The 23980-nt window shown below is 37.6% G+C and overlaps 1 pseudogene; it reads left to right on the top strand.

Annotated features, from left to right (window-relative positions):
• Positions 1-12627: 12627 nt before the first annotated feature.
• Positions 12628-22660, top strand: LOC149240172 (G-type lectin S-receptor-like serine/threonine-protein kinase At2g19130 pseudogene; annotated as a pseudogene).
• Positions 22661-23980: the final 1320 nt, after the last annotated feature.

Genomic DNA, 23980 nt, shown 5'->3' on the forward strand with positions numbered 1-23980 from the left:
TGATGGATCCTGAAGGACCTGGAGGTTTTGTCGAACTAGGTTGGCTCGCTTATGGAGAAATCATGAATGGTCGATACGCAATGTTGCTTGTAGTTGGAGCCATTGCTCCTGAAATATTAGGAAACCTTGGGCTAATCCCACAGGAGACCGCACTTCTATGGTCCAGAAATGGTGTCATTCCTCTAGCAGGGACATATGATTATTGGGCTGACCCTTTCACTCTTTTTATGCTAGAGATTTCCTTAATGGGATTTGCAGAACATAGAATATTATTGGATTACAGAAACCCTGGATCGATGGGAAAACAATATTTATTTCTTGGGATTTCAAAAATACTTGGGTAGTTTAGGTAATATGCATACCCTGCACGATCACCATTATTGCAACAACTTCTGTGTAAGTTACATAGACAAAATGGTTCATTCCATTTTCCAGAGCAATTCTGGTAATGATATTCATTCTTGCAATGCATGCCTAAGCTGCAAGAATAGCAATATGGGGTTTAAATGAGACCAACCAACTACCCATTTTTTCACAATAAATAGAGGTGCTCATCTTACAAGGATGTCTTGGGTTCAAGAATTTTTCTTAGTACATACTTGATCGCTCTGCAACTCTTTTTTGTACTAATTATGTGACTGATTCCTTTTTATAATGTGAAATACCTTGTCACATCTCTCGACAGGATGCATAAAAATTGTTCAAGTGAGAATATGCCCATATTTAAACAGCATAATCACAATCCAAGACCAATCACGAAAGGTACTACTATGACTGGTCTAAACATAGAGATTTACTATTTTGTTACAATGACTAGTGAAACTTCTCCATGCAAGCTTACTAAACTTCAGTTATGGCAATAAGGGCAAGACAAAACAACCATGTTTAGAGGCCATGAGGAACTAAAGCTCAACAACTAAGCAAATAAGACCAGATAGTGTCAAAAGGCTTATTGACATGGATGGAGCTCTTCATGCATGCGCTAAGAAATGCTATAGGTTGAACTAAGGCAATGGGACTAATAGAGTAGTCTTTCCTGGAATGGTAAAATGAACCTGCACTAACAACAACTCTTGTTATAGGGGGTCATGGTAGTGCTATTAGGAAAAGGCAATCTTTGCTGCATATAGGGTCCCATATGGACTTCCATTTCAATTAGTGGGTACTAACCTCACCTTCTACCTCTGTCTCATGGGTGTGCTACTATTGGGAAGGCAAGTTGTATCAGCCGAACTATGGCAATTATGAACAAGAATTTATTATGAATGGATAATAATACCTAAAGTTTGACTCCTAGGCCAAAAATATAGAAGGAATTACAATTTGAAATTTCTTTGAGTAAAATTGGATGAGCAATAGATATCATGGAGAATAGAAGGTATAAAGGCATGCCTGATGATTTTATAGTGAACCCTTTGGCAGATGTTAGAGTGCTCTCCAGGAGAGAGTATTGAGTCAACTATGGATGGCACTCAACGACCTACATAGAGAACTTGGAAAGAGATCAAATAATGATAGGGGCACTAGACTAAAAGCATTTGGAAAGAGTGCCTCTGTAAGAGTGTTTGGAGAGCCCCAAAGGATGATGCTACTCTCATTTGTAGGGAAGAATGGAAAATCGGACCTATTGGATCCATGAAAAAAAATTGAATACCAAATACTTTTGACACTAGCACTGAGAAATTTAACTTCTACAAGGAGAAGGCATGAAAGTAGTGTTTTTTAAAGTGTTTGAAAACTTGTTGTAGACTTTCTCTATATAGGAGATATAGACTTTGCATTTATATAGGTCCTTTATCCTGTGGAAGATCTAAGGGTATGCCTCTTCCAGATCCAATGCTCCCTTAACCTATGTTTTCCTTTCCAAAATTCTAGTGAGGAAAAAAATATCAAAAGACGAATACGCTTACGTGTTACTGTAAACATCTCCTTAGGCTAGTCATTCATGTGACATTAATATATTTAGAATGGTGATTCTTATTCTAATTATTTGAATATATTTGGGTAATTACAGGCTTCCTGGTGACTTTGGATTTGATTTGTTAGGCTTGATGGATCCTAAAGGACCTGGAGGTTTTGTCGAACCAGGTTGGCTCTCTTATGGAGAAATAATGAATGGTCGATACACAATGTTGCTTGTAGTTGGATCCATTTCTCCTAAAATATTAGGTAACCTTGGGCTAATCCCACAGGAGACCGCACTTCCCTAGTTTAGAACTAGTGTCATTCCTCTAGCAGGGACATATGATTACTGGGCTGACCCTTTCATTGCTTTTGTTCTAGAGATTGTCTCAATGGGATTTGCAAAACACAAAAGATTATTGGATTACAAACACCCTAGATCGACGGGAAAACAATATTTATTTCTTGGGATTTCAAAAATACTTGGGTGGTTCAGGTAATCTGCATACCCTAGGTGATCGCGTTTGTTGCAATAGCTTCTGTGTAATCTACATAGACAAAATGGTTCATTTCATTTTACAGAGAAATTCTGGTAATGATATTTGTTCCTGCAATGCATGCTTGAGCTACAAAAATAGTGATATGGGGTTTGAATGAGGCCAACCAACTACCCATTTTTTTCATAGTAAATAGGGTGCTCATCTTACAAGGATGTCTTCGATTCAATATTTTTTTCTTAGTACATGCTTGATCACTCTACAACTATTTCCTGTACTAATTATGTGACTGATTCCTCTTTATAATGCAAAATACCTTGTTAATCTCTCAACAAGATGCAAAAAAATTGTTCAAGTGAGAATATGCCCATATTTAAACAACATAATCACAATCCAAGACCAATCACCAAAGGGACTACTGTGACTGGTCTAAACATAGAGATTTATTGTTTTGTTACAATGACAAGTGAAACTTCTCCATGCAAGCTTACTAGACTCTAGCTAAGGCAATAAGGGAAAGAAAAAACATCCCTGTTTAGAGGCCATGGGGAACTAAAGCTCAACAACTGAACTGATAAGATTAGATAGTTTCAAAAGGATTATTGACATGGATGGAGATCTTCATGCATGTGTTAAGAAAGGCTACAGGCCAAACTAAGGCAATGAGATTAATAGAGTAATCTTTCCTGGAATGGTAGAATGAACCTACACTAACAACAACTATTGTTATAGGGGGTCATGGTAGTGCTGTTGGGAAATATTGAGTACCTCATTAGTATAATAATATTACAATGATTAGTTTAATAATAATTAAACTCTAAGTTTAATTGATGATAATTATGTTACTAAGTATTATGTAAACAATGATTCAAGCCAAGCCAATTCTTATAGATCAATCCAACCGAAAAAAGAAGAAGAAAAGAAAATGATAATGAAATTCCATTTGATTATGCACTTACCCACAAAGTGAAACCAAAAATATCTAGAAAAATTTGGGGTAGGTCATTGCAGGATGTTTGTTTCTGTAAAAACATGAAAATAGAATAATTTCAAATGTTTAATAGATTAGAAATCATCAACATGTTTTATTCCAGTTCAGACCATAATTTCCAACTGTTAAAAGCTATCTATCATATACTATACCTTTCTAGAAAACAAGCAAAAGGATTGATCACCATTGTTGCAACAGCTTCTGTGTAAGCTACATAGACAAAATGGTTCATTCCATTTTCCAAATAATTTTTGGTAATGATATTCATTCATGCATTGCATGCCTGAGCTGCAAGAATAGTGATATGGGGTTGAATAAACTAACTACCCATTTTTTCACAGTCTAGCCTAGAAGAAATTAACCAATCAAAATTAACCTTTTCAACTCTTTGAAAAACTATTATGTAAGGGGATTTAATTAAATTTAATTTCATTCTCTTCGAATGTCATTTGGTGAGGATAGAAATAAGTAGGTGAAGAATCAAGACTACTAGGTGATAAAATAATGTGAAATACCTTGTCACATCTCTTGACAGGATGCATCAAAATCGTTTAAGTGAGAATATGCCCATATTTAAACAAAATAATCATAATCCAAGGCCAATCACCAAAGGTACTACTATGACTGGTCTAAACATAGAGATTTATTGTTTTGTTACAATGACAAGTGAAGCTTCTCCTTGCAAGCTTACTAGACTTCAGCTAAGGAAATAAGGGCAAGACAAAACAACCTTGTTTAGAGGCCATGGGAAACTAACGCTTAACAACTGAACGCATAAGATCAGATAGTGTCAAAAGGCTTATTGACATGGATTGAGCTCTTCATGCATGGGCTAAGAAAGGCTATAGGCTGAACTAAGGCAATGGGACTAATAGAGCAGTCTTTCCTGGAATGGTAGGATGGACCTACACTAACAACAACTCCTATTATGGGGGTCATGGTAGTGTTGTTGGGAAAAGGCAATCTTCGTTGCATATAGGTTCCATATGGTCTCCCATTTCAATTAGTGGGGACTAACCACACCTTCTTCATTTGTCTCATGGGTGTGCTACTCTTAGGAAGGAAAGTTGTATCTGCTAAACTATGGAAATTATGAACAAGACGTTATTATGAATGGACAACAATACCTGAATATCGACTCTATGGCCAAAAATATAGAAGGAATTACACTTCTAAATTTCTTTTTGTTTTGACTGGTTCATGTCAGTTCATGTTTTGAATATATTGTATAATGAACCTTTTGTATCTGTAAAATTGCAATGTAAAAATAGAAGGATCATGTTCATGTTGAATAGTATTACTATTTATGAAATCTGTAATGAAACATACCCAATTCTATTGCAACGTGATTTTCATTTATCATCGACTTTAGTCATTGTTATTACAATAATATGTTGCAGATTCGATATACTGGGTAGTTACAACAATATTCAGTATATTTGAGATTGCATAAGAAAATATGGCGAAAGTGTCTATGAGACCACCAGAGTAAAATTTCTTAAATATTGTGATCCTACAATAATATGGCTGGAAATATTCAATACCTCATTAGTCTAATAATATTACAATTATTAGTTTAATAATAATGAAACTCTAAGTTTAATTGATGATAACTGTGTTACTAAGTATCATGTAAACAATAATTCAAGCCAAGCCAATTCTTATAACTGTGAGACCACCAAAGTAAAAATTCTTAAATATTGTGATTATACAATAATATGGTTGGAAATATTCAATACCTCATTAGTCGAATAATATTACAATTATTAGTTTAATAATAATGAAACTCTAAGTTTAATTGATGATAGTTGTATTACTAAGTATTATGTAAACAATAACTCAAGCCAAGCCAATTCTTATGGATCAATCCAATCGAAAAAAGAAAAGAAAATGATAATGAAAATGTCATTTGATTATGCACTTACCCAGAAAGTGTAACCAAAAATATCTGGAAAAATTTGGGGTAGGTCATTGCAGGATGTTTGTTTCTGCAAAAACATGAAAAAAGAATAATTTCAAACTTTTAATAGATTAGAAATCATCAATTTGTTTTGTTCCAGTTCAGACCATATTTTCCTACTGTTAAAAACTATCTATAATATACTATGCCTTTCTAGAAAATAAGCAAAAGGAATGATCACCATTTTTGCAACAACTTTTGTGTAAGCTACATAGACAAAATGGTTCATTCCATTTTCCAAAGCAATTCTAGTAATGATATTCATTCTTACAATGTGTGCCTAAGCTGCAAGAATAACGATATGGGGTTTGAATGAGGCCAACCAACTACCCATTTTTTCACAGTCCATCCTAGAATAACCTAACCAATCAAAATTAACGTTTTCCAAATAACTTAACCAATCAAAATTAATCTTTTCAACTCTTTGGAAAACTATTATGTAAGGGGATTTAATTCAAGTTAATTTCATTCTCTTGAAATGTCATTTGGTGAGGATAGAAATAAGTAGGTGAAGAATCAAGACTATTAGGTGATAAAATATGAATTTTATTGTTCTGTGCATAATGTTTTCAATCACTAAATAGAGGTGCTCATCTTACAAGGATGTCTTTGGTTCGATAATTTTTCTTAGTACATGCTTGATCACTCTGCAACTCTTTCTTGTACTAATTAAGTGACTGATTCCTTTTTATAATGTGAAATACCTTATTGATCTCTCGACAGGATGCATCAAAATTGTTCAAGTGAAAATATGCCCATATTTAAATAGCATAATCAAAATCCAAGACCAATCACCAAAGGTACTACTATGACTAGTCTAAACATAGAGATTTATTGTTTTATTAAAATGACAAGTGAAACTTCTCCATGCAAGCTCATATATAAATGGGAGGAATCTAGTTCTGCCACTACGGCAAGAGATAGGGAAAGGGATATTGAAACTCAAAAGATTATAGAATTGGAATAAAAGTAAAAACTATAGATAGGTTAAATGCTTATAGAAAATATATATATTGGAGCTACAACACTGATAGAGCTAGAATTATTAGATTAAGAACATGGAATAGATTTTGAATAAGGAACTACTAAATACTGATTGGATGCGCTAAAGAGGAGCTCTAGTCTGCCAATATGAGAAGAGTTATAGAGATAGAATCAGAACTAGAGAGATTGTGAACTTACAGACTCGGACATATGACAAGATCAAGGCACATCCAATTAAGACAGAAAGATAGTCTCTCCATTTCTAGGAGGAGCAAGCACTACGGAAGAGCTCATTAAAACTAGTTGTTAGATTCTAGTAATTACTTTACAACTTATGGAGAGATAGGTGTTATAATATACTCTTCAAGACTTCTTATTTGATGGAGACTTCCATAGCGTGGCAAAATGTTTTTGTCCCACTGTTAAATCTAAATCAGAGCAGTGGTTGGGTTTTCATGTTGATTGGGAGCTTCAAGAAAAGGAAACAATGAGTAAGGTATTTTTTCTAAAAGATATCAAGGGGGTTATGGGGTTATTGAACAACTAATTGTAGCCACTATGACAAAGGAACCTAAATCGCAATAAACAAGAAGAACTTTGTTGCAACTTGCAAGTCTGCATAAATTGTAGTGCAACCTTAGATATAGGAGAAGAAAGCAGCAATTTCAAAACCCTTAAACAACATTCTATATGGAAAAGAAGAGACTAGATTCCTGGGAATCAACCTCATTTTTATCTTAAACCAAAAATTGGTGGTCAAAATGAAGAGTGATATTGAAACTTTTTGTCATATAACATAAATTGATGATCAAATCCAGTTGTTTTAATATCATTTTTTTATAATACATTCTATGCTCAATTGTATAGAGATGTCTGTGGTCTGCAATTCTTTTTCCAAAGATGTTGAATTATAATTACAACTAATGCCACTTCAGACTTCAAAAGTGTGTGTTATTATTCTTAAATTGTACACTTACATCAATATTGAAATATTAATTTAGTAATAAAAAATAAACTGCAAGACTAGCCTAGTGGAAGCATGATGAGTGTTTGGAGTTGGGATTTTCTTTATATCATGAATTCAATGTGTTACATATTTCACCAATAAGGCTTTCTTAACTTCTTCCACCCTGCTATGGTTAGAAGGCTAAGATAAAAAGGTAGTGTTTTCTTATACTAATTATTGCATAATTGAAATTATACTGCATTTCATGTTTTATTTGGAATGCTTGTTTGATTTATAATGCTTTATAGAGACAGAGACATAGTTTGCTTCAAATGACAAAACTTATGTGTAGAGAGCTCATAGCTCATGGAGTTCCAAGTACCATAATTTCATACAATGATTTAGTTCTGTTGTGCTTTGTGTGGAGATCATTAAAAGAACACAAATAATAGTCAATGATTATGCATATGACAAAGTGAAGTACAAAGAATTCGTGAGTGAATCCAATGTGTATATATATGACTCATATTGTTTATACAATGTTTGTTGGTATGTTACCGCGTAGTGTGTGGATTTTAGGGTTGATTCATCTATTGTGGAAGTCTATGATGCCTTTGCATTTCAATTGTAATTGCCGAGTGAGAGAGGCTTTTACTGCTTATGTTTCACATAACAGACTTACCAAAATCTTGACATCTGATGTTGGGCCATCTCTTGCAGCTAGGTGACACTTCACAGGAAGAATTGACCCACTCTTATAGCGTGGTTGTTTTGTCGCGACTAATCACTTGGTCAAAGGAGTTAGCCGGTGCCTTTTCCTAGATTTCAGAGAAAAGCATGTGGAATCCTTATCTTAGGATAGAATACCCTCAGATTCAAACATAGATGGTTGATGAACCTTCTACATAATACATAATCCATATGGCCCGAAATACAACCACGCTTGAGCCAGATAAGAGTGGTTTGAACATGTCATGTGTCGTTGATGATTGGATATAATTGTCACAAAATGTAAGTCATGGGTTGGTTTCCTTTTATACAGTAATATTTGATTATCATCGTTACCGACTTGCTTTGCTTCGTTTTATGCAACACATAATCAGTTTTGTTGTTTCTATTCAGCTTAATTATGCTATGATATCTCGATATCAAAAACTTTTGTGGTCATAACCGTTGGCGATGGGCAACCAATTAAAGCGGGTTGAATTTTGTAATCCAAGAAACTTCCTGAAGGAATATAAATTGGGGTCCTCAAAAAAGGTTGATTGAAATAGATTACTAAGGATATTGGAGCTATACATGTATACTTATTCTAAATAAAACGACTCATTTAATTAATATGATCTATTGTTAATTAACATTTTGTTTTTTTTTTTTCGATCTTTGTTTGGTTTCCCTATCCCTACATGCTCGAAAAATCATCCATATGTAACACGATATAGCAATGTGTCCATCTGTTACAAGAAAAAAACGCGTCTACCTTTTACTTAAAAGAGCAATGTATCTAGGATGGTAAAACACACATAGATTACTCTAAGGATATGCAATGTGTCCATCTGTTACAAGGAAAAAACGCGTCTACCTTTTACTTAAAAGAGCAATGTATCTAGAATGGTAAAACACACATAGATTACTTTAAGGATATTGGAGCTATACGTGTATACTTATGCTAAATAAAATGATTGATTTAATTAATAGGACTTATTGTTAATTAATATTTTGGTTTTTTTTGTTTGCCTATCCCTACATAACTCGGAAAATCATCCATATGTCGCACGATATAGAAATGTGTCCATCTGTTACACAAAATATCAACATGTCCATCTTTTACATAAAAGAGCAATGTATTTATGATGGAAAAAGACATCTGCCTCAACCCTCTGTCTAACTCTACACTGATAGAAACATTGAAGACTCTATGAAAAGAGCTTATTATTTCATTACTAAATATCGTTATTTATAGATACATATGCAGGAGAATCAATAATGATCTCCACTGACTTGAACTAATGTCTCACTCACTCCTACATACTCACATTAAACCTGTCGACTCACATTAAACTTGATGACGTGGGAGCAATGGGTGGCACCATTGACACCGTCGTAATTAATGTTCTAACACCTCCCCTTAATCATGACGCCCTAAACTTTAACTTGCCTGCTGGTCTAAGTCTCAGCTAGGCTTACACCAAAACATTTCATTTTTGCCTTTTTGTTAAAGAGTCCATGCTTGTTCATTTGTTGATGCAGTTTCATCTTCACCTTTCTTGTCATAAGACAGTGATGGAGCTTCTCCTTTCTTGATTGTGGGTTAGCATTCTTTGTCAACATTGTTGCAAGTTCTTGAGACTTATACATGTCCTTAACGCTTGCAATTTCCTCAAGTTTTGTTGCTTTTTATTGATTGTCAATATCTGCACACTAAAAAACAATGTTAGATTCATAAAAAGAACCATATTGATTCTTGTCATCGTGCTTTTTGAAGAGAGCTTTGCTTCCTTCATTTTTTTTCACTGACATAATTGGTTGATTCATGTCTTCAACATCTTTAGTCAATTTTGTTGCTGCAAACGTGTTGTCCTGCATTTGATTTGTGTATAGAGGTAGGCAACTCCTCTCACCAAACAACATTTCATCAATAAGATGCTCTTCATGCATCATATTGAACCACTCTTCATGAGATACATAATTCTCATCAAATTTGACTTCATAAGTCTTTGCATCACAGGGAGTTTCCTTAATATCACATGTTACTATATTGTCATCTACAGACATATTTTAAGCCTTAATCCCAGTTATGATGCTTTCAACACAATCACCTTTAGCAACAACACCTTCATGAACTTCAGCTTTCTCACTCAGATACATACTTTACTTCATTTCAAGAACATCACAAAATATTTTTGCATTATGTATTTCACCAAATTCATGCAAAATATTAGACAAAATGTTTTTATCTAAAGTTGATATAATGAGAAATAATGTTACTACACTTCTACACTTATCTTGGGGATTTATCTTAGGGATTTATGAGTGTTTCTTCAACAAATTGCCATAAATCTACTTAACCAAGTAATCATTCCATTATCATTGCCCAAAGCTTAAAAAGTTTACCTGAGAACAATGTCACAACTCGCATTAATCGCTTCAATATTACATCCTCTCTTCAAATTTTTCTGGTTGATCCAAATTTGCGTTTTGATACTGAAGTATGGATTCTTCTCTTGGAAATATTTCATATTTTCCTGCAGCTTCTTCCAATTGATTTTTTTTCAATGCTCTTTGAGACTTTTTGAATCTCTTTTGCTGACCCATGACTTGTTCCACACACTTTCACTTCTTCGCAAAAAGTTTTATCACTTTTCTTGGTGACAACTACCTACACGTTGCTCCAATATATGGCTCGTTGGCCTCTCCTTAAACACACAAACTTGCTTCTCATGATTCCAACAGTGCTCCAACGTCGCTCCCTTTACCAACAACGCTCTACTTCTCACACTCTACGCTGGCTGCTTCTCCAGGTAGCTCCTCTCCTCCTTTACACCTCTTCTAGTGGCTCCATTAAATAGCAAAACAACGCATTAGATAGCAAAACAACGCAAGGCTTCTCTGACTTCAAAGCCTATGCTTGCTTCTTCTCAACGCTGCTTCTCCACACCTCTTCCTAGCTTGTAATGCAACGCCCAACAACACGACACACTGTCTCACTTCACAAAACAGCACATAACACTTCCTCCACACCACAATCGGCTCTTCTCCAAGCAGCTCCCCAACGCCAAATGTTAAGTCATAGAAAGCACACAACTCCACAATGTTCCCACACTTTCGACTATGTCTCCACACAGTTATTACTCCACACAGTAGCATCTAATTAACAGTCACAAGCGCTTCCAACTCCAGGGGATCTACTATTCCTATCACACCATTTCCGCTTTTAACACTGCTCAGTTACTAATGTTCAATTTATAGAGCCCGAGAATAGCAATGCACTTGGCTCTTCACACAACTGATTCCTCACAACCTTAAAGCATTCGACAACGTCTATTAATGGCACAACGAACTCACAATAGCCATAACGGGCATAATAATCCGCTCTGCTTCGCAACTCTCCAGCATATTACAACACCAAATAGTATGCTCACATTCTGGCTGACTCCACGAGTGGCTCAGCGCTCTACGCTCACTGCCAACTCCCTCACGCTGCTCTATGCACAATAGCATGTTTTCTCCACACTTTGATTTGCAGTGGCTCCGACAACCACACTCCATGCACCCAAGGATTAACCAACTATTCAGGGTGTCGCTGGCTCCATTCTTACACACAACCACCCCAGAGCCCACAACTCTCGCTCTTCCTCAAACAGCATCCACGGCCGAAACCCTCGGCTCTGATACCGTGACAGAAACATTGAAGACTCTAGGAAAAGAGCTTATTATTTCATTACTAAATATTGTTATTTATAGATACATATGCAAGAGAATCAATAAGGATCTCCGCCGACTTGAACCGATGTCTTACCGACTCTTGCAGATTCACATTAAACCTGTCGACTCACATTAAACTTGATGGCGTGGGAACAGCGTGCGGCGTCGTTAGCGCCGCCGTGATTAATGTTCTAACAGATGGTAGTTGGAATTAATGCTTTCCAACATACGCTTCCTCTTGAATAAACAATAAAACCCTTGGTGTCTGCCCGCTGGTCTTCTCCAGAGACCCTTTCTTTCAAGCCTAGTTTGAAAGCGCAGTTTCTGAGATTAAAGGGAGAACCAAAAATTCAATTTCATCACAACGTCTACCATGGTGAAGCCCACTCAAATTTCACAAAAAAGACTTAAATTTACGGTTTTGGGTCGTGATTATTCCAGGGATTGCGTGAATGCCATCGAGAGCTAAATGTTCAAGGCTAAAGTCGAGTTGGATCCATCCACAAATGAAGCCTTAACATCTGGAAATGAAGAAAAGGCTTATGTTAACGAGCGAAGCGAAGCTGCAAGAAAGAACTTGGATCGGTAGGACTCAAAGAAGAGGCCACCAAGAGAACTGATGGTTGTAGTGTAGGTGTTGATAATATTTTTCTAGAACATGCTCTTGTGTCGATTTGTGGAAGGAGAAGAGAAATGGAGGACGTTGTTTCAATTATCACAACTTTTAATTCCACAATAAAATGAAAGCAATACGAAGAGCATTCTTGCGCTGCACTTTTTTGGCATCTACGATGGCCATGATGGATTGCAGGTATGTACCATACTGTTTTCTTTGCATTTCTTGTCCCGTTTCTTCATAGTTTTTCAACAAAATGATGAATTTGCTCATATGACTCCACTAGGCAGCCTTGTTCTGTAAACAATGCCTCTGCGAAATTCTCGCGGCGGAGTTGAAGATTCTCGGTGGCAACGCGTAGCACGGGACGCGATGGAAACAGGTCACAAGCGCTTGTTTTGGGGGAGTGGATGCCAAGGTGATATCCGACGGTATCGTGGGAAGAAATGACCATCGGGATACTCGAAGTGTGACTGACATGGCCTGATGACACCGACAATGTGACACTAAAGACGTGGTCAGAAGCGGCGTAGTCATTCAAACAGATTTGTGGTTTCCACAAATGTCGTGATGACGACGCAATTTTGATCGAGCCAGCCGGACGATGAATCTAGGAACAATGTTGTGAGGTAAAACCTCGTAATAAAACACCTTCGGCGTAATAAGCTCAATATTTTGTTTGCCCTCTTCAAACATCATCAAAGGTTGGTTAACATTTTATTTCCCCTCCCATAACGTTTCATTGAACAACAGTGTCCAGGGGATAAATTCTATGGGTGATGGGTACACCTAACTCAATTTTTTATAACAAGAAACCTCTCAAATGACTTAGGGACGACGAAGAAATAGGGACTGCTTTCAGGGATCATCTTTGTCATTTTAAATTATTATGGTATTGTTTAAATATGATATATTTTAGAGTTTTTAGTTTGAATTTTGTTGGGGACTACTTTTAGGGATCATTTGTCATTTTAAATTATTATGGTTTGTTTGAATATTATATATTTGGGAGTTTTTAGTTTAAATTTTGTTGGCAAAATTCCTTCTTCTGATTCATTCTTCTGCGCTCATTGCTTCCATGAAGGCATGGAATTTGACAGAGGAATTGCCCGACATGGGGCAATGCCGTCAAAACTCTCCAATTCCCGTCATCAAAGCTTGTTGAAATTCCTAATGCAGGGACAAGTTCATATTAATTCTAGAATTAGTATTAAGGATTTGATATTAATTTCTGAAGTAATATTAAGGAATTATTAATTTAAATTTAAGTTCTTCTTACAAAAATTTAAATTTGTTTTTTTGAATTGGTCAGAGTCATTTTTAAAAAGGGCGCCTAGGGTTTCTACGAACGAAATAATTATTAATATTATATTAGTTTTTATTATTATTTAAAATACGATTTTTTTAATTTCTGCTCTAAGTAAATAATAATTACTACATGACTTCTATAAGGAATTAATAATAATTAATTTGATTGCTATAAATAATTAATAATTAAGTTGATTGCTATAAATAATTAATAATTAAGTTTTACTAATATAAACGTATTTTCAGCATTTTTGTTTAAATGTTTTTTTTTGGGTGGCTATTCTGAAAATTTTCTGAGACATTTCAATATAACAGGTAAACTACGTCAGTTATTTGTCCATTTAATTATTAATAACTTGACAATCGCAGGGGACGCATATACCGTATAGACTCGTTCAAATTTTTTAGTAGATTTAATTATCAGTTACTGACAATTGCAGGCGACACTTATAGCGTATTTGACTCGTTTAAATTTTGCAGGCGACTCTTATAGCGTATTTGACTCGTTTAAATTTGGCAGGCGACTCTTATAGCGTATTTGACTCGTTTAAATTTTGCAGGCGACTCTTATAGCGTATTGACTCGTTTAAATTTGGCAGGCGACTCTTATAGCGTATTTGACTCGTTTAAATTTTGCAGGCGACTCTTATAGCGTATTGACTCGTTTAAATTTTGCAGGCGACTCTTATAACGTATTGACTCGTTTAACTTTATTAGTCCATTTAATTACTAGTCACTTCACAATTCTAGGTGAGTTATAGACTGTATTACTGTATTTAATTACCCGTCACTTGACAATTGAAGGCCTACTCCAATATACCGTATTGACTCGTTCGAATTGAATAGCCTCTAACATTCACCCTATCCATTTGTTCAAATTGGGCAGATTACAGGATTCTAGTTCGGGATTAAGTTAACGCACAATACGAGTGGCTTGTTTTTTTCGGTTGGTCACTTGACAATTGAAGGCCTACTCCAATATACGGTATTGACTGACTCGTTTGAATTGAATAGCCTCTAACATTCACCCTATCCATTTGTTCAAATTGGACAGATTATTAGATTCACAATACTAGTGGCTTGTTCTGTTTCAGTGTATGCTGTCGCAGCAGAGCAGCTAATTGATTTCATAATGGCTACTACAATTTGCATGATACAGCAACACCCAGACTCGCGGGTTCTGTCCTGTTTTTTTCTCTTCTTCGTTTTGCTACTTCACATAAAACAGGGTGACGCCGCTGACGCCGCTTCAAACAACATTGTGTTAGGGGCCTCTTTGAAGGGCAATGAGACCCGCGTTTCCAAGGGCGGGAAGTTTACTTTGGGATTCTTCAATCTCATCAACAACAACAACAATCTTAAAAATTGGTATGTGGGTATTTGGTATGCCACTGCCTCACCACAGACAATTGTTTGGGTGGCCAACAGCGAGCAACCACTGCAGAACAACTCAGCCGTTTTCAATCTCACAATGGACGGTAGTCTCCTCCTGTCTTATGGGGGATCAATCCTGTGGTCCACGAAAGGAAACATGAGAAAACCTTCTTCTGCTATGATAATGGATTCTGGTAACTTGGTTGTTCTGAGTTCGAAGAATAGCGCTGATATCATCTGGCAGAGCTTCGACCATCCGGGAAATACATGGTTACCAGGGATGAAGGTTAGTATGAGCCAAGCTGTGACGTCGTGGCGGAGCCCTTGGGATCCGAGACCTGGGCGCTTCTCCATTCAGATGGATCCAAAAGGATCCGACCAATACGTTTTGTTGTGGAAGAATCGAATCAAGTGCTGGGAAAGCGGTGTCTGGAATGGCCAAATCTTCACCGAAATTCCGGAGATGACGCATAATTACATATACAATTTCAACTTTTTCGATAACGGTTCGTACAAATATTTCACTATTTCTGTGAAACCCAATTTCACGTCCTATGTGTCACGTTTTGTCGTGGAAGAGGAGGGACAACTTCGAGTGTACATTATGTTGGGAAATAACAAATGGAGCATGCTCTGGGCACAGCCCAAGGATCAGTGCAAGATGTATGCCCTGTGCGGCGCTTATGGATCATGTAACAATGACAATCTCCAGTCCTGCAGCTGCGTGACCGGCTTTGTCCCTAAAAACAGCCATGCTTGGGAGTCTCAACAGTGGTCGAGCGGATGTGTTCGGAAAACGCCATTACGATGCATCCACGCCAGAAATGAGACCATCACCGATGGATTTGTAGAGTTGAGTGGCAAATCTACCCCCCCTGAAGGGGTTCCATATAGAGGGGAAATGCAGTGCCAAGCGGCCTGTCTCAGCAATTGTTCGTGCACTGCATATTCCTTCGTTGCTAACGGCACTTCGCAGACGTGTGTAATATGGTTTGGTGAATTGCTAGATATCTACGATACCTCCAATGGGATATCTCTCTTTTTACGCTTAGATGCCTCGGATTTGACAGCACTCTATAATGCCGACAAGAAAGTGACTCTGGCCGGCGTAGTGGGTGGCGTGGTGGGCGGACTGGGTGCAATTCTAGCCATAGTGCAATTCTAGCCATACTGCTGCTATTTCTCTGGTGTTGTAGGCGCCCTGGTTTGCCTGCAACAGAATATGCGCCGGCTGCACTTGCTGCATTCACTTACAGAGATCTGCAGATTGCAACGAAGAATTTTTCTGAGCGTATTGGAGGTGGAGGTTTCGGCTCGGTCTTCAAGGGGACTCTACCGGACGGTTCTGTCGTGGCTGTTAAGAAGTTGGAGTGTGTGAACCAAGGGGAGAAGCAATTCCGCATGGAGGTGAGCACCATCGGAATTATACAGCATGTAAATTTGGTTAGGCTGCGATGATTTTGCACCCAGGGCTCCAGAAGACTGTTGGTCTATGAATACATGCCCAATGGCTCCCTCAACTCCTTACTCCAGAAAAGCCAGAGCGATGATGATGAGATTGTTGAAAATGTAATTTCAACGCCCTACGTACGCAGCCCAAAACCGCCAGCATGAAACCACAAACCGGCCAGGGCATATCGCACCGCTATCAAACGAAAAGCTGTTTCCGTACTATCTGCTCCGATGCAATTTGGTGCTGGCACGTGGCTCTTGCCTGACGTAGTCAACTTTGACCCATCGGGAGGTAAAGCTCAGCAGTTAAGTGCCTTCCGATATCCTTTCCACCGTCCGATCTCCCTGCGTGTTCTCCGCCGTCGATCTCCGGAAGGTGCACGGGCCCCGACAAGTCAAATTTTGCGTGAAGTTTTTTGTTGACCGCTGAGAAGGGAATTAAATGCATTTAATGTGTTTACGTAGTTTATGGTGGCGGCCATTAATGAAATAATGGGCATACGTCCCATGTGTTTAAATATAGTCATGGGCATATATTATAATATGTTTTTTATATTTTTTTATGTAAGAGCGAGCGTAAGTTTTTTTTGTGTTGTAGTTTTTGTTGGAGCGAAAAAAAAACAGGGGTTGACTCCCATGAACGCACAGCAGTGCATATTGCATAAATGAAAAACGTGGGAGCTTATATAAAACATGTATGTATGTTTTTTACTGTCGGTGAAGTAAAGTAAAATACGAAAATGGTGGAGCGTAAGTTTTTGGTTGAACTTTGTTTATTTGCAAGATGAAAAATGCACAGCAGTGCGGGGAGTATGAAATCTTTATTACAGCAGTAAAGTTTTGTTTTACAGCAGCCTGTAAAAGTTTTTTTTTTACAGCAGTGAATATGAAAATGATTTTACAGTGGTAAATCTTTGTATCAGGTTTTAATGAATAGAAAGTTTTTTTATGGTGAAATACTCTGTCTCTCAGTGATTTTTTTTGAGTCTTCCTGTGCACAAAAGGATCCTGGAGTAAGGTAAAACAGAGCATTGCCTCTGTATTTAGTTTGAATCTTGGTTTTGGTATTTTCTCCCCACTGAAAAATACCCAACATTGGTATCAGAGCAGGCTCAGGCTCTTTAAAGAAGTTAAAGAAGCTGAAGGGAGAAGGTTTGTAGCAGCAGCAAAACCTCTAAGGCAGTTAGAAGACTCAGACAGCTCAGGATTCAGGTATTCTTCAAAAGCATTTCTTTTGTTATTGCAGAAGACAGTTAGTTGTTTTAAAAAAAATATACAGTCAAGGAATGGCTAGCACAAGCATGGGTTTGTTTAACACCCAGCTCCCACAGTTTAATGGGAAGAACTATGACTACTAGTCAATAACTATGACAGCCCTGCTTGCTTCCCAAGATTTATGGGAAATAGTTGAAGAAGGTTTTGAAGAACCAGCAGATGAAATTGAGTTCAATGCATTAACTCAGGGAGAGAAGGATCTGCTGAAGAACAATAGGAAGAAGGACTCAAAAGCCCGTGTGTTGTTGTATCTAGCAGTAGACCAGAGTATGTTTCCAAGGTTAGCAGCAGCTAAGACAGCCAATGAAGCATGGCAAACCCTTAAGACAGCCTATCAAGGCATGGAGAGAGTGAAGACAGCAAAACTACAATTGCTGAGAAAGGATTTTGAGAACTTGAACATGAAGGAGTCAGATAACATTGACTCATTCTTCACTCATGTGATTGGTGTAATCACACAAATGAGAACTCATGGAGAAACCATTGAAGACAGAAGAATTGTGGAGAAAATATTGAGGGTCTTACCCTCAAGGTTTGATGCCATAGTCACCACCATTGAAGAGACAAAGGATCTCTCAAGTTATTCAGTTGATGAGCTACATGCATCACTGATAACTCATGAGCAGAGGTTGAGTAGGAATGAAAACTCATCCCTTGAGCAAGCCTTCAAGACCCAGATGTCCTTTGGAAGAGGAAGAGGTCAAGGAAGAGGAAACAGAAGAGGAAGAGGCAGAAGCCAGAACAGAGAAGGAAGGAACAGCTCATCAAATGCACAAGGAAGAGGCAGCAATCCAAATCAGAACCAAGGTCAAGGCAACAGCCAACAAAGAGATCAACATCATGCTCAAGGACAAAGGTATGATAAATCTAATGTTCAATGCTATTATTGCAAAAAGTATGGACATTATGCTAGTGATTGTAGAAAGAAACAACATGATATGAACAGCAGACAAAATGCAAATGTTACAAGAGAAAACAACAGTCAAGAAAATGTCCTATTAGCTTGTAACATGGCTGAAACACATAGTGAGGACATATGGTTTTTAGACTCAGGTTGCAGCAACCATATGACCGGAAACATAGCCTTCTTTTCTGCCCTAGATAAAAATGTGAAATCAGAAGTCACACTAGGAACTGATAGTAAAGTGTCTGTTATGGGAAAAGGAGAAATAAAAATACTTTCAAAGCAAGGAGAAAAGAAAACCATAGCAGATGTATACTATGTCCCCGGAATGAGATGTAACCTCTTGAGTGTTGGACAGCTTGTCCATAAGGGGTACAATGTTTTCTTTAAAAATGATGTATGCACCATCATGGATATACCACCCAGCAAAAGATGCATTGCTGAAGTGAAGATGACAAGGAACATGATGTTCCCCTTGAGGATCAGGGCAGATTTGAAAAACAAAAATGAAATTGCAGCAGTTACCCAAGAGGCTTTCCAAAGCGTGCCAAAGGATGAGAATTGGTTGTGGCACTTGAGATTTGGTCATCTCAATTTTGGAGGTCTAAATTTGTTGAGTAGGAAAGGAATGGTAAAGGGATTACCATTGATAGAGAAACCGGACAGCCTATGTGAAGGCTGCATTTTGGGAAAACAACATAGAGAAAGTTTTCCATCAGGGAAGAGCATAAGGGCAAAGACACCCTTAGAGATCATCCACTCAGATTTGTGTGGACCAATGCAAGCTCCATCATTAGCTGGCAGCCTATATTTCTTGACATTCATTGATGACTGTACAAGAAAGACTTGGATATATTTCCTTAAAAACAAAAGTGAAGTGTTTGAGAAATTCCAAAATTTCAAAGCACTTGTGGAGAACCAAAGCGGGCTGCACATAAAAGTATTGAGAACTGATAGAGGAGGTGAGTATATCTCCAAGGAATTCCTAAGATTTTGTAGAGAAAATGGAATTCATAAACAATTTACAGCAAGGTACACTCCGCAGCAAAATGGAGTTGCTGAAAGGAAAAACAGAACCATCATGGATATGGCGAGGAGCATGCTGAAGGCAAAGCATTTGCCAAATGAGTATTGGGCTGAAGCTGTACATTGTGCAGTTTATATATTGAACAGGTGTCCTACAAAAGCAGTGATGAACAAGGTGCCAGAAGAGGCATGGAGTGGGAGAAAGCAAGGAGTCACCCACATGAGAGTTTTTGGGTGTGTGGCCTATGCACACATACCAGATCAGCTAAGGAGGAAGTTGGACAGCAAAGGGGAGAAATGCATCTTCATTGGATACAGTGATGAATCCAAAGCCTACAGGCTGTACATTCCATCTACCAAGAAGTTCTTTGTCAGCAGGGATGTTCAATTCATTGAAGAGGAAGCTTGGGATGGAAGCATAGAGAAAACAGTGAATGTCAAGAGCTGTTTGTCTCATGATGAAGATGAAGAGGAAGTGGCTGAAATGAATCCCCAAACAGCAGCGCCAACACAAGGACAGCAAGGGACACCATTGAGGACAACACAAGGACAGCAAGGTACACCATTGAGGATCAATGAGAGTGCTTCTCCAAGCACACCACAAGGAGGAAATTCAAGTGCATCTTCAAGCACTTGCACACCAAGTGAACGAGGTAAGAAGTTTAGAAATCTAAGTGACATTTATGATGAAGGAATGAATTCCTTGTTTGCATTATATTGTCATGTTGATGATCCTATTCATTTCGAGGAAGCAATTAAAGATAGGAAATGGATAGAAGCTATGGATGAGGAGATGAATGCCATAGAGAGAAACAAAACATGGGATTTGGTTGAGCTACCAAAAGGCAAAGAAGTCATTGGTGTGAAATGGGTCTACAAGACCAAAAGCAATGCTGAAGGCAAGATTGAAAGGCACAAGGCAAGGCTGGTTGTCAAAGGCTACAAGCAGCAGTATGGGAGAGATTATGAGGAGACTTTCGCACCGGTTGCAAGGATGGAAACCGTGAGAGCAGTGCTGTCCATAGCAGCACAAAACAAATGGAAAGTCTACCAAATGGATGTGAAATCAGCATTCCTAAATGGAGTGTTAATGGAAGAGGTCTATGTGGAACAGCCTCTCGGATATGAGAAGAAAGGTGAAGAGCACAAAGTGTGCAAGTTGAAGAAAGCTCTTTATGGGCTGAAGCAAGCGCCAAGAGCATGGTACAGCAGGATAGACTCATATCTATTGGATAATGAATTTGACAAATGTGAAGGAGAACCCACAGTCTACATCAAGGAAAAGGATGGTAAAATTTTAATTGTTGTCTTGTATGTAGATGATGTTATTTTCACTGGAAATGATATTTATCTTATTGAGAATTTTAAATCAGTCATGAAGGATGAATTTGAAATGACTGACATGGGTTTGTTGAGATACTTCTTAGGCATAGAAGTAGATCAAAATGAAAAAGGAATTTTTATATCTCAAGCAAGATATGTAAATCAAATTTTGAGCAGATTTAAGATGGAAGAATGCAAGGCAGCAATCACTCCCACAGTGATGGGATTAAAGCTCAGCAGAGAGGACAGCAGCAAGGATTTTGATCCTAGCCTATACAAAAGTATTGTAGGCAGCCTTATGTATTTAACAGCAACTAGGCCTGATCTAATGTATGCTGTTAGTTTGATTTCCAGATTCATGGAGAGGCCAAAGGAGGCACATTGGCAGGCAGCAAAGAGAATTTTGAGGTATGTCAAAGGTACCAAAATGTTTGGAATTTTATATAATACCTCAGAACATTCAGATTTGGTTGGATACACTGACAGTGATTGGGCTGGAAGTGTAGATGATCGGAAGAGCACTTCCGGTTATGTTTTTAATATGGGTTCAGGAGCCATTTCATGGGCTTCTAAGAAGCAGTCCATTGTAGCATTGTCTACAGCAGAGGCTGAATATGTGGCAGCTACAGCAGCAGCATGTCAGGCAGTGTGGATGAGAAGAATGTTGAGAAGCTTAGGCCAAGAGCAGGCAAAAGTGACAGTGATTTTTTGTGACAATAGCTCAGCTATTGCATTGTCAAAGAATTCAGTGTTTCACAAGAGAACGAAGCACATTGATACAAGGTTTCACTACATCAGAGAATTGGTGAACAATGGAGAAATTGTCCTAGAACACTGCAGGACTCAATTATACAGCATGTAAATTTGGTTAGGCTGCGATGATTTTGCACCCAGGGCTCCAGAAGACTGTTGGTCTATGAATACATGCCCAATGGCTCCCTCAACTCCTTACTCCAGAAAAGCCAGAGCGATGATGATGAGATTGAGAAGAAGGTGCTGGACTGGAAAACGCGTTTTAGCATTGCCGTGGGCACTGCCCGGGCAATCGTGTACTTGCATGAGGAGTGCAGGGACTGCATCATCCACTGCGACATCAAGCCGAAAAACATCCTTCTGGACTCTATGTTCTGCCCCAAGGTGGCCGATTTCGGGCTGGCGAAGCTTCTGGGCAGAGAGCATAGTAGGGTGCTGACCACAGTTAGAGGAACCAGAGGGTACTTGGCCCCAGAGTGGCTCTCCGGCCTACCAATCACCGTAAAGGCCGACGTCTACAGCTTCGGCATGACATTGCTCGAAATAATTGCAGGCCGAAGAAACATGGAAGTGGATTCAGAATCCAGCGATCAGGTGTACTTTCCTGCGTGGGCTGCAACTCAAATCAATGGCGGAAACGCAATGGAGGTGCTGGACAAGAAATTGATGAACGATGCAGACGCAGAGGAGGTCAAAAGGGCCGCCATCGTTGCGGGATGGTGCATCCAGGACGATGAACATGCGAGGCCATCGATGAGTAAAGTGCTGCAAATATTGGAAGGTATTGTAGACGTGCCCCCTCTCCCACCGATTCCCCTCTCTCTACAAACATTTGCATTAAAACCCGACAGTCTGGTGCTTTTCTTCTGGGACAAAGATACTTCTGCACATGCAGTACATGCACGCAACAACGATAATTCCTAGAATCCGCTGTAGAACCTTCACAGAGTATTGTCTGTTTACTTGCAGTATAGAATCATTCTCAACCATAAAGATCCTTTTATGATGGACGAGTCACGAAAACCCTAGTGACCTTCTGGATAAAATGAATTCAACGCTGCGTTAGTATATCATTGTTGCATAACAATTTGCAGATACAAAAAGCTATATGATTGTGGCAATTTCATTTGTATTTCATTAATAATTTAGTTATTTTATGGATTAAGCTATATAATTGTGGCGATTTAATTTGTATTTCATTAATACTTTAGTTACTTTTTTATGGATTTGAATTTATTTATTTCTAGCATATTAGAAAATAATATTATATTTTAATCATGCACTTTTTAAAATTGTTTTAATATAATAGTATATATATTTTTAATGAAAAAAAATACATTCCATATTTTTGGAAATTTAAAATTAATATATATTTATAATTTATAATATTTGTTTTTTATTCAAAAAAATCTATTGATATTAATTCACAGTAAGTATCAAAGTAAGTATCAAAATATATTATTACATCTGAAGTTAAAAAAACATAATAGTTAACTAAATTATAATTTTATTTAAGATAATAATTATTATTAATGATAAAAATAATTAGTTCATAAGTTAAATATATATCTATAAGTTAAATATATATCTATGTTAAAATAATATGTAACAATATTATTAACCATAGAGATTCATTGGTATTTAGAGATTTTTAATATGTAAATAAGTGTTACATGGAAGAGTAGTCCATGTCACTTAAGTGGTAATTATGCTTTCATAAAATTTGCAATTTAATATATGAAATGGAAAAATAAATTTACAACTAAGGGGCATGGAGTTGTATAAATTTTGATGGGTAATAATGATGGTGAGCTAAAAATATGTTGTACCAATTAAGTGAGCCTAAAACCCACAATGTCAATCTTTTGGTCAAAAGGCACTTCCTTAATCCCAATTTAAGAAGATAAATCCCTGTTTAATCCTCGTTTGAAATTAAGTGGGAGGATCCTCAAGGGTGGAGGATTTCCACAAAAACCACTGAATTCAAGAGTTTTGGGTATAACCCCAAAGCCAAAGCTTTCCATATAATATGTACAACCCAAACCATAGAAAAACCATAGAAAAAACTCTCCAATATAACAAGCACATGAGGAGAAATTACAACTTTAAAGGCCTTACCTTTCTTGTAGCTCCTTTGGAATTATTCCCAACGATTTCCCGCAACAAACAAACCTTTGATGCCTCGATTAACTCATAAGCGACCAAGGTCTATGACCTCGGTTCTCTGGCTTCCTTATATGCACA

Source organism: Pinus tabuliformis, chromosome 8 (assembly GCF_031772625.1).
Source record: "Pinus tabuliformis cultivar Carrire ecotype Pingquan chromosome 8, CPIR1, whole genome shotgun sequence".
NCBI classification, from domain to species: Eukaryota; Viridiplantae; Streptophyta; class Pinopsida; order Pinales; family Pinaceae; genus Pinus; species Pinus tabuliformis.